Source organism: Meriones unguiculatus, assembly GCF_030254825.1.
Source record: "Meriones unguiculatus strain TT.TT164.6M chromosome Y unlocalized genomic scaffold, Bangor_MerUng_6.1 ChrY_unordered_Scaffold_25, whole genome shotgun sequence".
Taxonomy (NCBI): Eukaryota; Metazoa; Chordata; class Mammalia; order Rodentia; family Muridae; genus Meriones; species Meriones unguiculatus.
Genome location: NW_026843710.1, coordinates 25,591,462 through 25,606,814, shown reverse-complemented (window position 1 = coordinate 25,606,814; position 15,353 = coordinate 25,591,462). Strand labels below are relative to the sequence as shown.

General features: G+C 36.2%; 1 non-coding gene across 1 annotated transcript; it reads left to right on the top strand.

Moving 5' to 3' along the window:
* The first annotated feature begins 12,267 nt into the window (after positions 1-12,267).
* LOC132651859 (U6 spliceosomal RNA) lies at positions 12,268-12,373 on the top strand. The gene has a single exon (XR_009589417.1). It is a non-coding gene; the product is annotated as a U6 spliceosomal RNA (small nuclear RNA).
* The last annotated feature ends 2,980 nt before the right edge of the window (positions 12,374-15,353 follow it).

Genomic DNA, 15,353 nt, shown 5'->3' with positions numbered 1-15,353 from the left:
TGACTTGTTAGATAATGTAATTCCTATTGAAGTCATATAATTGGAAGTTGTTCTTTGTGGTTGATATTTCAATGAAAGTGACTAGACAGAATGGATTCTCTGTCTCTCTGTCTTTGTCATTTTATAACTCTATTACTATTGGTTTTTTACTTTCTATTTTTGAATCTGTCTCTATAGCTCTTTCTGTTTCTATTTGTCTTTTTATTTCTCCCTTTCTTTACCTCCCCCATGTTGTTCAGTATGAAAAGCTTTCAATTGCTGGAAGAAAACAAGATGACTATTTGCTGAAGTGACGTCCTTGATTGTCTTTTTAAAAATGTAAGCAAGGTCCCAATTAATTGCTTTTTGTTCAAAGAGTTGCCTTGGTTAGTAAGAATTATCAGTAACCAATTCAGTGAGGATATATCTGTGTATTTAACAACTAATAATGGAATCTGTTATAATGTAAAAGTCACATGTCAAGGACACATGACTTCATTAATGACCACTTAAAAGAAATATGTGACACTTTTCCTGAACTAAGAGTCTTGTACACAGTAATTGTAACTTCATAAAAGCATTGTGAAGTCATAACACCATTGAGATATCATTAGCATTGTGATCTCATAATACCATTGTGCTGTCATGTCATTGTGACAACATAATAGCATTTAGATGTCAGATGATTGTGATTTCTTCATAACATTTTAAGTCATAATTACATTCTTGTGTCTTAATAGCATTGTGATGTCATAACAATATGATATCATAATAGCATTGTGATGTTATAATGGCATTGTCAAGTCATGACACCATTGTGTTGTCCTAATAGCATTGTGATGTTCTAATAGCATTGTGAAGTCTTAATATTATTGTGATGTTGAAATTCTATTATGATGTCATACCACAATCATGTCGTTACACCATTGTGATGTCCTAATTTCATGGTGGTGTCATAATACCCTTGTGATGTCATAATAGCAGTGTGTAGTCATTATAGCATTATGATGTTATATCATTGTGATGTCCTAATACCACTGTGAACTTATACCTTTGTGAATTCACATTAGCATTGTGATGTCTTAATATCATTCTGCTGTCATAATAATATTTTGATGTAATAAAAGCATTTTCAGGACATAATGCTGTTGATATGTCAAAATTCCTTTGTGGTGTCAAACCACAATCATCTTGTAATAACATTGTGATATCATAATAGCATTGTGAGGTCATGCCATTCTGATGTAATTATAACATTATAATATCATAGTACAATCATGATGTCATAGTTCCATTGTGATATCACAATAACATTGGGATGTTTTGTCATTGTGAAGTCATAAAACCATTGTGATGTCATAACATTGTGATGTTTTAATAGCACTGAGGTGACATATGAATGTGATGTCATTATAGCATTTTGATATCATAATACCACTGTGATATTATAATACTATTGTGATATCAAAACAGAATTGTTATGTCATAATACCACTTTGATATGATAATACTCATATGATGTCAGGATATCATTGTGATGTCATTATTGCATTGTTATGTTATATTATTTTTATGATGTTATAATTCCATTGTGATATCATGCCATATGATGGCATAATATCAGATGTCATAATAGCATTGCGAATTCATAATAGCACTGAGATGTCATGATACCATTGAGAAGACATAACGCCATTGAGATGTTATTAAAAATTGTGATATCTTTCAGGATGAAAGGCAAAGAGGCTGGACATCAGAAGAAGAAGAAAACAGGAAACAACCTAGGAACCTGCCACAGAGGGCATCTGAAAGACTCTGCCCTGCAGACAATCAAGGCAGTCGCTGAGACTTATGGCCAACTGTTGGGCAGAGTGCATGGAATCTTCTCTAAGAAGTATGAAATAGTAAGAGCTGGACAGGATGGGAACCACACAAAGAGAACAACAGAACCAGAAAACTTGAACACAGGGAACTTCCCAGAGACTCATACTCCAACCAAGGACTATTCATAGAGATAACCTAGAACCCCTTCACTGATGTAGCACATGATAGTTCAGTGTCCAAGTGGATTACATAGTAATGGGAAGAGGGACTGCCTCTGACATAATCTGATTGGCCTGCTCTTTGATCACCTCCCCCTGAGGGGGGAGCAGCCTTACCAGGTCACAGAAGATGACAATGCACCCATTCCTGAGGTGATCTGATAGACTAAGATCAGAAGGAAGGAGAAGAGGACCTCCCCTATCACTGGACTTGGGGAGGGGCAGGCATGAGGAAGGGGAAGGGAGGGTAGGATTGGGAGGGGAGGAGGGAGGGGCTTATGGGGGAATACAAAATGAATAAAGTGTAATTAATATTAAAAAATTAAAAAACAAGAAAAAATTGTGATGTCATAATAAAACTGTGATATCTTAATATAATTGAGATGTCATAAAAGTATTGTGATGTCATATCATTGTGTTGTCATGATACCATTTATATATCATACCATTGTGATATCAAAAAATAACATTGTCATGTCATAAGAGTATTGTGCTGTCATAACAGCATTGTAAACTCCTAATACTATTGGGATGTCATACAATTGTGAAGACATAATACCATTGAAATGTCATAATACCATTGATATCATACCAGAATCATGTTGTAATAGCATATGGGATGTCATAATACCATTGGGGAATCAAAATAGAATTTTCAGGTCATAATGCCATAGTGCTATCATACCACAATCATGTCATTATAGCAGTTTGATGTCATACTCTTTTGATGTCATCATAGAATTGTTATGTTATAATAACATTGTGATGCCATAATAGCACTGTGAAATACCTTTGTGATGACATATCATTGTCATGTTATTATACTATTGTGATGTTATAATTGCACTGAAATATCACATGCGCATTGGGATGTCATAATACCATTGGAAATAATAAAACCTTTGTGATGTCATACCATTGTGATGTCATTATAGCATTGTTATATCATAATAGCTTTGTGATGCCATATAAGCAATGTAATATCATAATAACATTTTGAGGTCAGAATAAAATTGTGATGTCAAAATTCCAATGTGAAATTGCAATGACATTGTGAGGTCATAATAGAATTGAGATATCTAGATAATACTATTGGGATATCATGATATCATTGTTATGTCATAATAGCCCTGAGATATCATAATACCATTGTGATGACATGATAACATTGAAATATCATAATAAAGTTGTGATTTCATAATATAATTGTGATGTCTTAATATGTTTTTGATGTCATAATACCATGGTGATATCATAATAGCACTGAGATGTCATGACAAAATTGTGCTGACATGATACAATTGAGATGTCATTATAACATTGAGATTATAACCCCATTGTGATGTCATAATAGCATTGTGATGTTATCAAAGCATTGTGATGTTGTCATACCAGTGTTGGTAGAATGTTTGTTTGAAATGTATACACCATACTCTTGTTCATTCAAATACTTATTTATACTGGTTTCATTCTCTGTTTTCAATCCTGATACTTATTCTAAGCATCCTGACTCAACTTTGTGCAAACAAGCCAAATAAATCAAGTAGCCACAATGTTGTGCAAAAGGTGGAGCAAGAGGCCAGGAAAGAGGAGAGGAGCCAGAGTGCAGGAAATGAGTGGGCAGAGAAAGGGCAAGGGAATAGAGTTTGGAGAGCAGAGCTGGAGGACAGATCTTGGAACAGTGTGGAGAGAATGAACCAGACCTAAGACTTCAGAAAAAAACAAATACATTGTGTAAAATCTAAATGTGAGGAAAGTATGAGGGCTTGAAGTTTTAGGAGGGAGTAATTTTTTGACCAGCATTGTGTTCTAAGTTAACTAAATAAACCCAATATCTGTGTGGTGAATTGTTTATACAGCTGTTTAGAATTAACAGCAAGCATTAATAAAAGAAATATAGTAAATATTAATCATCACCTAAAATAATCATCAAACAATAGTAAATATTAATCATTACCTACAATAATCATCACCTACAACATACCATTGTAAAGCCTTTAATGATTGTGATGTTATAACATCATTGCAATGTCACATTATTGTGAAGATAACAATAGCATTGTGATGTCATAATAGCATTGTGATGTTATAATAGCATTGAGATGTCATAATACCATTGGGATATCATGACAACATTGTTATGTCATCATACCATGGTGTTGTCACAATCCCATGGGGAGTTCATCATAGCATTGTGATGTCATACTATTGTAATGTCATAATACCATTGTGATATTATGATATCATTGTGATTTCATAAAAGCACTGTGATGATATAATAGTATTTTGAGAACATAATGCCACTGTGAAGTCAAAATTCCATTTTGATGTCATACCATAATGATGTTGTAATAGCATTGTGATGTCATAATATGATTGTGATATGATAACAATAATATGATTTCATGATAATATTGTGAAGTCAAAAATTGCATTGTTAGAAATAACTTGGGACTTTGTACCGATGTTCATTTAGGTGTCATCTACCCAAAGAGCATCAGACCCGTCCGATACCTTTTTCTCAAAGGCGGGACCTGGGGCATCAACCCGCATGCAATCAGACATGCTCTTCTCTGGGTCGAAAGCGGCTGACCTTGAGTGCAGTGTTTAGCCTCGCATCCTGAGCGTATCATTTTAGCTTTTTATGGTATCCAACCATGCCATCAGAGATCAGACCTCTACTCTTGCCTGATGCGTCTAAAACAAAAAGGGGGAACTGTAGAGAGCTGCGGAATGCTATGCCTTAAAGATGGAGCTGGTTTCTGCCTTTCACCTTCCCGATGGTGAGTGCTCTCTGTCATGAACAACTCCACATTTGGCTAAGGCCGAGGATCTGGCTTGCTTCCATGTATGTGGACCTATCTGCATTGCCCACGTGGCACGCCTGGGTTGGTTACCCAGAGGCTATTGAAGCTGTGGGCTGGCTTTCCCCAGGGTCCGAGGATTGTTCAAGGTTCCTGAATAAACTGCATTGAAAAAAAATAATAAAAAATAAAAAGTTAAAAAAATTGCATTGTTATATTATTAATGTGATGTTTTAATTCCATTGAGATATCATATCATATGAGGTCATAAAAGCATTGTGATATCATAGTAGGTTTGTGATGTCATAATTCCACTATGATGTCATAATATTAATGTGATGATATAATAGCATATTGAGGTCATAACCCCATTGTGATATCGTAAGAGCATTGTGATGTCAGCATAGCATTGTGATGTCATAATAGCATTGTGATGTCAAATTCCATTCTGGTGTTATGCCAGGTAATTTTATTAATGATGTCTTGAAAGAAATATGTGACAATATTCCTGAAATAAAGAAGTCTTTTATAGGAACTGTCATCTCTGTGTTGTGTGCAATGAAATTCCCATATTGAGGCATGTAGGGCTGCTCATCATTTCTCTCAAGCAAGCAGTGTCCTACACAGTGGTTAGTGAGGAACCCTCCTGGTTCTGGGGATTACAATTATACCTGGGACTTCAGGACTTGAATTGCAATTTCCTGTTGAAGCTCTCTATTTCTGAATCTGTCACTCTAACAATTTCACCCTGTCTCTCTATTTCTGAATCTATCCCTCTAGCACTTTCTCTGTCTCTTTCAGTCTTCCTCTCTTAGCCTGCAGGTTTTGTTTCAGCATGTAAAGCTCTCATTTCTGCTGAAGGATTACAAAAAAATGACTGCTTGATGATGTGACATCATGGATAGTCTCTGAAAAATAAAAGCAAGATCCCAATTAAATGCTTTTTGTTCAAAGAGTTGCTTTGGTCAGGGAACATTTTCAGAGTAAGTAATTGACTGAATGAAGACATATCTGTGTATTTAACAAGTAATAATGGAATCTGTGATATGTTAGACTAACATGTCAAGGACACATGACTTTATTAGTGACCACTTGAAAGAAATATATAACACTTTTCCTGAACTAAGAGTCTTGGAGACAGGACAGTAATCTCTGGTTTGTGTGCTTTCTGCTGCCCAGATTGAGGCATGTAGGGCTGCTTAGCCTTTCTCTCAAGCAGGGTATCCACTTGGCCCTTTTAATAAGTGGCTCCTGAAAGTCTTACTGGCTTTCGCATGCTTCATGACACCATCTTCCCTCTCAGCCAATCAGTGTCTGAGATAATTTTGAGGTTTCCATGGAGTTGGGTAAACAGACATTCCTCAGTGTCTAGTATCTCTGATCCTTGACACTTGACTCTTTCTTGTTAAACCCAACACGATTTTATCCTCATCCTTTTATCAAGATCCTACACCTTTACTCCTGTTTACCTCTATGACAATGTTAGGTAGGAAATTAATTTTTAGTGTTTATGTAATTGGACAACTTCCTAAGTAGGGAAGCTTCAAGGTGATGTATGATTAAGGGCAATGTACCTGATGACAAAGTGATATTGTATTGTTTTCTTGGATCTGATATATCCTAGGTTGTGACTTTGAAATGAAAAGTTAGTGGCCTACTGAAAAAAATGTATCTTCACATTCTTATTGTTATAATAAACTGGAAGGGTCTGGGGTTTCTTGTGGTATTAAGTCTTTAAGGGCCAGAAAATAGAAGGTAACCTGACAGTCCTTTGGTCTACTTGAACAACATCCACCTGAAAGAGGATGTGTAAATGGGGGGACAGAGACATGAAGAATAGAAACAGTTTCCTGAACTTACAAATAACACTTATACAATAAAGGGTACAAGCAATTTTGTTTTTCAGAAGCAACACTTCTGTGCCACCTGGAAAGGCATCCAGAAATTCACTCAAATTTACATAAGGTTTTCTGTCTGGTTCCCATGGTTCTATGGAGCATGCTATCTACTTTCAGGCTCAGAACAGCCCACTTGCAGAGACTACCAATGGCAGTCTCTGAAACATTGAATTTATATAACACCAGCATCTGGCAAGGCCAGGAGGTAGAATTCCAATTACCAGACTCCTTCAGTTTCCCCTTTGTTTTATGGAGAGCCTGCCATAGGGTGGGAGTCAAAGGATGGAAAGTGCCTCCTGATCCTAGTCAATATATTCCAGGCTGTATTGGCCAATTGTAACCTCGGTTTCTTGGAAAATTCTATGTCATGGATCTTATTTCTCATCATTAACATGTCCAACATGTTAACATGTTTTTGTTAGACCAATATAGCAAGGTGATTCAGAACCGAAGTCCAATTCAATTCTGCTTCATCATATCAAGAATCAGAAACCCTAACAGGAATCATAGCAAAAGCAGGTTGCTTAACAACTAATATTGAAGGAGCATTATTATCAACACTAACACAGTAAGATTGTAATATATACATTCATTTGAATAGGTATCATTGTTCTTAAAATGTCTTACTACAGTGTTTCCAATTAGCAGTAAATATGGAGGATTAACACATTCCAAAACAGAAGTATACTTCATTAATTTATCAAAGATACTTGCATTCCCAAAAAGAGTGCCTATGTATCCCAATGCAGCCCCCAATTTCCATACATAGATTTGTCAATTTTTATTTGAAGTCCTACAAATTCTAGCACTAATAGCTTTTTCTAAAACAAAGAAATTTTGACTGCCTTCACCAGAAGCCAAGTCTTAATACCATCAACAATAGACCAGTACAGTCCATGACTGTAAATAAAGGGTCATTGTCCCAGGAGTTGATGGTTGCTGTTTCCCTGATGCCTCTTGCCCAAGGAACCAGCAGTCAAGGACAAGAGCTTTGATCCCCTTTCTCACAGCGTGGGTAAATCATTGGAGATGTAAGACTGTCATTCTTTACTCCTGTTGGAAGGGGGGATAATATCCATCACAGTTCCACTTTGCCTGCTTGCAAAGGGATGCTTGAGTTGCCACCCCAACTTTAGAGTAGCAGGCATACAGACCTATGACCTGGACAAGAGAGACTGGTAAGCAGACATAATGAATACTCATTCTGGTAAAGCAAAGAGAATGAACTCTTCCTATTCCTGAAAAGTTAAAAGTCTGTTTTACTTGTGTTCCTTCAAAAGCAGGAAAACCCAGCAATCAAGTGTTGTTGACATAAACAAGGACTTCTGGATCATCCCAGGAAACATGATGTAGTAGAAACTAGATTCCAAACACACACCCAATAAATAATAAACAATTTTGACTGAAGGAGTCTTCAGTGAAGTCATTATCACTGTCAGGAGAAAACTCCTCATCCACTTGTTGCACAAGACATTCCAGTAGCCATCGAGCTGCATAATTTTCCTGCAATAAAACACAGACAGTTCCTAGTCCCCATATGAGTACAGGGTCAGGTCTATGCCATTGAATTCTTAAAGGTACCCTCCATTTTACTTTAGCAAAAGTTTTGTTGGTATCTCTATGCCAAAATCTATCTGTTACAGCTTTACCATGCTTATCCAAATTATACAAATTCTGAATGAAAAGAACATGATTAAGGTGATTCTTAGGTGCCCAGGAGAGTAGCTCCCCCTTCTTTGATTTTGCAAATAAATCTTAATTGTTTAGTGTGCATACTCTACCAAGCCCTGTCCTTGAGGATTTTAATTCATTTTAGTTATATGAGAAACTTGAAAATGTTGACAAAATCTTTTAAAAGATTTGCTAGCATATCCTATTCCATTGTTAGTTTTAAATTGCTTAGGAACTCCTAGAATATTAAAACCCTGTAGACAAGGAGCAATAACATGCTTTGTAGCCTTTCCTGGTTGAGGAGTGGCAACAATAAATCCAGAATAGTTAAAATGTACATATTTTAATTGTTTAAATTCAGGAATATGAGTAATATCCATTTCCCGAATCTGATTTGGAGCCAATCCCCTAGGATTGACTTCCAAAGGAGGAACAGGCTGAAATTGAGGACAAGTACTGCAAGCCTTGACTATAATACAGGCTTATTCCATAGTCAATCAATATTCAAGTCTCAAGGTTTGACTATTAAGATGATGCATATTATGGTAATCCTGGACTCTTTTGAATGGTGAACAATAAACTATTGTGACTTTATCTGCCAATGCAATTTCCTTTAGAAGGGGGTCTTGGCAAATTTAATGAGCCCTAAAATGTCCTATAAAAAAGGGAATGTTTATTTTTATATCAAATTTTAAATTTGTAAAAATAAAATTCCAGCAGGAGAAGATGTCTGAATTTGACCTGCAGTCTCTAACCTGGCAAAAGACTGAGCTACATATGCACTATCTGTAAAAATGTTCATAGACTGCTCATTAAAACTTTGAAACACAGCTAATACTGCAGATAACTGTACTGTTTGAGCAGATACTTTAGACACTTGGAAAGATAGTTTTTCTTTTAAAAGCATAGGCAAAATTGCCAAATAATGAACCACCAGTAAATACTGTTTAAGTATCAACAATTGGGTTAACTTTTGTTTTAAGTGGAAAAACCTTAGGTTACACCTATAAAAAACTTAGTTACTTAGTTTTTTTTTTCTTCAACAGGTTGAACTCTGTCATAATATGCTTACATATGTTAAAATGCCATGTTTATCAGATCTCTGACAAGTCTGAGGGCCAGCATATTTGAGTTACTCTTTGTCTACCTTTATCATCTGCTCTAAAATTCATACTATAAAACAGGATGTGTTCATGTTATTTGCCTCGGGCAAAAGATCAGCTGTGTTTCCTGCTGTGGTACTCTAGAAAAACCCTCTAAACATAAACTAACATAGTGTTAGTGTGAGGACTGTTTGCTCAGAAGTGCCACCTGAGCTCATAGGTTCTGAGGTAGTTGGTTAACCACTAATTCCTGGGTAGGATTCTCTCCTACATAATGAGTTCCACTAACCACTCCAGCATGTGTTGTCATTTGAGTTCTTGATTTTAGCCATTTTTATGGGTGTAATATGAAATCTCAGGGTTGTTTTATTTGCATGTCCCTGATGGCTAATGACCTTGAGCATTTCTTTAAGTGTTAATCTATCATTCTATATTCCTCTATAAATATAAATCTCAGGTGACAACACATGCTGGAGAGGTATGGACAAATGTGAACCCTCCTCCACTGCTGGTGGGAAGGTAAACTTGTACAACCACTCTGGAAATCAATCTTGCGTTTTTCAAACAACTATTAATAGCACTACTTCAAGATCCAGCTCTACAACTCCTAGGAATATACCCAAAAGAGGCTCAAATACACAGTAAGAAATTTTGCTCCACTATATTTGTTGCAGCTTTATTTGTAATAGTAATAGCCAGATGGCCCCCAAATGAATAATGGATACAACAATTGTGGTACATCTACACAATGGAATAATACTCAACAATCAAAAATATATATATAAGGAAATCATGAAATTTATAGGTTAATGGTGGGACCTGGAAAGGATCATTCTAATGAACTATCCTAGAAGCAGAGAGACACACCCAGTATATACTCACTCATATAGACATATAATATAGGATAATTGTACTAAAATCTGTATCCCTAAAGAAACGAATCAAGAGGTTGGACTCTTGATAAAATGCTCAATACCCATCCCAAAAAGGTGAAGAGGATGGATATCAAAAGAAGGAGAAAACAGGGAACAAGTTAGGATCCTGTCACAGGGGGCATCTGAAAGGCTCTGCCCTGCGAGAATATAAGAGCAGATACTGAGCCTTATGGCCAACTGTTGGGCAGAATACATGGAATCTAATGAAAGTAGTGGAAAATGGTAAGTTTTGGATAGGACAGGAGCTCCACAAGGAGAGCACCAGATCAAAAAAAAAATCTAAGCACAGGGTTCTTTCCTGAGACTCATACTCTAAACAAGTATCATGCATGGAGATTACCTAGAACTTCTGCACAGATGTAGCCCGTGGCAGTTCAGTGTCCAAGTGGGTTCCATAGTAATGTCAGTAACGCCCCTGACATGAAATGATTGGCCTGCTCTTTGATCACCTCACCATGTTATGGGAGCAGCCTTACAACGCCACAGAGAAAGACAATGCAGCCACTCCTGATGTGATCTGATAGAGTAAGATGAGAAGTAAGGGGAGAAAGAACTATACTGTCAATGGACTTGGGGTGGGGCATACTTGGAGAAGTGGGAGGGAATGTGGGATTGGGAGGGCATGGAGGTTATGGAGGGATTCAAAGTGAATAAAGTGTAATTAATAAATTTGAAGTAAAATGATTAAAATATAATTCCTTTTTAATTTATATTATAAAAGGGTGTCCCTTGAGGATGATATGCCAATGAAAGTGACCAGACACAATGGAGTCTCTGTCTCTCAGTCTCTGTCACTTTATATCTTTGTGTTTGTTGGTCTTGGTCTCTCTATTTCTGAATCTGTCTCTCTACCTCTGACTATCTGTCTCTTTCAGTATCCCTCTCTCTGCCTGTTGCTTGTGACTCAGTAAGAAAAGCTCTCAGTTTTGGTGGACTACAACAAGATGCTGCATTCTGACATGACATTATGGATGGTCTCTTTTTTTTTTTCAATGCAGTTTATTCAGGAACCTTGAACAATCCTCGGACCCTGGGGAAAGCCAGCCCACAGCTTAAATAGCCAACCCAGGCATGCCACGTGGGCAATGCAGATAGGTCCACATACATGGAAGCAAGCCAGATCCTCGGCCCTAGCTAAATGTGGAATTGTTCGTGACAGAGAGCACTCACCATCGGGAAGGTGGAAGGCTCCATCTTTAAGGCATAGCATTCCGCAGCTCTCTACAGTTCCCCCTTTTTGTTTTAGACACATCAGGCAAGAGTAGAGGTCTGATCTCTGATATTAGAAATAAATTGGGACTTTGTACCGATGTTCATTTAGGTGTCATCCACCCAAAGAGCATCAGACCCTTCCAATACCTTTTTCTCAGAGGCAGGACCTGGGGCATCAACCTGCATGCCTTCTGGTGTTTGTCTCCTTGGTTTGCCTGTGGTATATATGCAAGATTAGAGTCTCACAACAGTGTGATGCAGCCATGATCATTCAGGCCTTTACAGCCATTGAAGCAGGACATTCTCCCCAAGCATGGCTGGATACCATAAAAAGCTAAAATGTTACGCTCAGGATGCAAGGCTAAGCACTGCACTCAGGTTCAGCCGCTTTGGACCCAGAGAAGAGCATGTATGGATGGTCTCTTAAAAAATATAAGCAATGTCCAATGAAACACTTTCTGTTCAAATATTTGCCATGGTCAGGGAGCATTTTCATAGAAAATAATTCACTGACTGAGGACATATCTGTACATTTAACAAATAATAACGGAATCCATGATAATATGAAACTCACAAGTCAAGGACACATTCCTTTATTAATGACCCCTTGAAAGAAATATATGGTGCTTGCTTTGTCAGCACATACACAAAATTGGAACGATATAGAAAATTTTAGCATGGCCCCTTCACAAGAATGACATGCAAATTTATGAAGCGTTCCATATTTTTTTTTGTGAAGAAGTTAAAGAAAACACAAATAGAGGAAATTGTGGAGAGAAAGAACTTAGGGAAGAAAAAATACAGAGGTAAGGATAAACAATAGACTTCAAGAGATGAAAGAAAGAATCTCAGGTGTGGAAGATACAATGGAAGAAACCAATGTATCTGTCAAAAAATGTTAAATATGAAAAAGTTCCTGACACAGACCATCCAAGAAATTCAAGACAACATAAAAAGACAAAACCTAAAAATAATAGGAATAGAGGAAAAAGAAGATTCCCTCTTCTTAGGCCCAGAAAGTATTTTCTACAAAATCATTGAAGATAATTTCCCCAACATAAAAGAGAATGCATTAAGACTAAAAGAGGCCTACACACCTAATAAATTAGTACACAAAAGAAAATCTTCCCACCACATAATAATCAAAACAATAAATACACAGAACAAAGAAAAAATACTAAAACCTGCAAGGGAAAAAGACCAAGTAACACATAATGGCAAACCCATCAGAATCATACCTGACTTCTCAAAAGAGACTATGAAAGCCAGAAAGGCATGGACAAATATCATGCAGGCCCTAAGAGAACATAAAAGTCAGTCCAGGCTGTTATACCCAGCAAAATTCTCAATCCTCATAGACAGAGAAAACTAGATTTTCTAATGACAAAAACAAATTTTAATAATACCTACAGAAAATTCCAGCATTACAGAAGACACTAAAAGGAAAAATAGAACCCAAGAAAACTAGCCACTTTCAAGAAAACACAGAAAATAATTAACCTCACTATTGATTTCAGGGCTGAAATCAATTAATTAGAAATAAATATAACAATTCTAAGAAGCAATGAAACCAAGAGTTGGTTCTTTGAGAAAATCAACAAGATAGACAAACCCTCAGCCAAGTTAACTAAAAAGCAGAGAGACACCATCCAAATCAACAAAGTCAGAAAAGAAAAGGGGGACATATCTACAGACACTGAGGAAATCCTAACAATCATTAGGATTTACTTCAAAAGTATACATGCCACAAAGTTTGAAAATCTAAAAGATATGGATGATTTTCTCAATCAATTCAACTTACCAAAGCTGAAACAAGACCAGAAAAATTAATTATATAGCCCTATATCTCCTAAAGAAATAGAAGCAGTCATCAAATCCTTCCATCAAAAAAAAAAAAAAAAAGCCCAGGACCAGATGGAATCAGCACAGAATTCTTTCAGATCCTCAAGGTAGAGTTAACTCTACCTTGTTCTCTAGTTCTAGTTCTCTTCAAAGTATTCCACAAAATATAAACAGAAGAAAAACTACAAACTCATTCTATGAAGCCACAGTCACCTTGTTACCTTAAACTCACAAAGGCCCAACAAAGAAAGAAAATTTCAGGCCAATCTCTCTTATGAACATTGATACAAAAATACTAAACAAAATATTTGCAAACTGAATACAAGAACACATCAAAGATATCATCCACTAGGACCAACTAGGCTTCATCCCAGGTATATAGGGGTGGTACAATTTATGGAAACCATTAATGTGATCCACCGTATTAACAAACTGAAAGAAAAAAAAACCCAATGAAAATCTCCTTAGATGCTTAAAAAAAGTATTTGCTATCATCCAACATCCATCAATGTATAAAGTATTGGAGAGATGAGGGATACAAAGCACATATCTAAATATAGTGAGGACAATATATAGCAAGCCTATTGACAACATCAAACTCAACAAAGAGAACTTTAAGCATTCCCATTGAAATCAGGGACAAGGCAAACCTACCCACTTTCTCCATATCTCTTCAACATAGTTCTGGAAATCATATTGCTAGAACAATAAAAAATAATAAAATAAGTTGACAGGATACAAACCAGAAAGGAAAAAGTCACTATAATGGAAAAAGTATTACCATTTGCAGATGATATGATACTATACCCAAATGACCCCAAAAATTCTATCAGAGCACTCCTACAGCTGATGAAAACCTTCAGCATATTGGGAAGATACAAAATTAGCTAAAAAAAAAATTAGTAGCCCTTCTTTATACAAAAGACTAAAGGTTTGAGAAAGTAATTAGGGAAACAACATTTTCACAATAGCCACAAAAGGCGTAAAATACCTTGGTGTAAACCTAACAAAAAAAGTCAAAGACTTGTATCAAAAAAATTCAATTCTCTTTAGAAAGAATGAGAAGAAGTTATCAGAAGATGGAAAGATCCCTCGTGCTCATGGCTTGGCAGGATTAACATAATAAAAATAGCCAACTTGCCAAAAGCAACCTTCAGATTAAATGCAATTTTCATTAAATTACCAACACAATTCTTTACAGAAAAATTGAAAGAAAAAAAATCTCAACTTCATATGGAAAAACAAAAAGCCCAGAATTGCTAAAACAATCATCTACATTAAAAGATCTTCTGGAGGTATCTCCATCCCTGATCTCAAGCTGTACTATAGTGCAAGAGTAACAAAAGCTACATGATACTGGCATAGAAACAAAATCAACAGATCAATGGACTCAAATAGAAGACCCAGACATAAACCCATACACTCATGGATACCTGATTTTTGACAATGATGCCAAAACCATACAATGAAAAAAAGATAGCATCTTCAACTAATGGTATTGGTCTAAATGAATTTCTAAATGTAGAACAATGAAAATAGATCCATACTTATTACCCTGAACAAAACTAAAGTCCATCTGTAAAAAAGACCCCAACATAAAACCAGACACATTAAATTCTTTAGAAGAAAAATTGGAGAAGAGCCTTGAACTCATTCACACAGGGGACAACTTCCTGAAGAGAACACCAACAGCACAGGATCTAAGATCAACAATCAGTAAATGAGACCTCATGAAACTGAAAATATTATGTAAAGCAAAGAACACTGTCATCAAAACATAACGAATGCCTACAGATTGGAAAAGAATTTTCACCAATTCTCTATGGGACAGAAGGCTAATATCTAGTATATATAAGAAACTAAATAT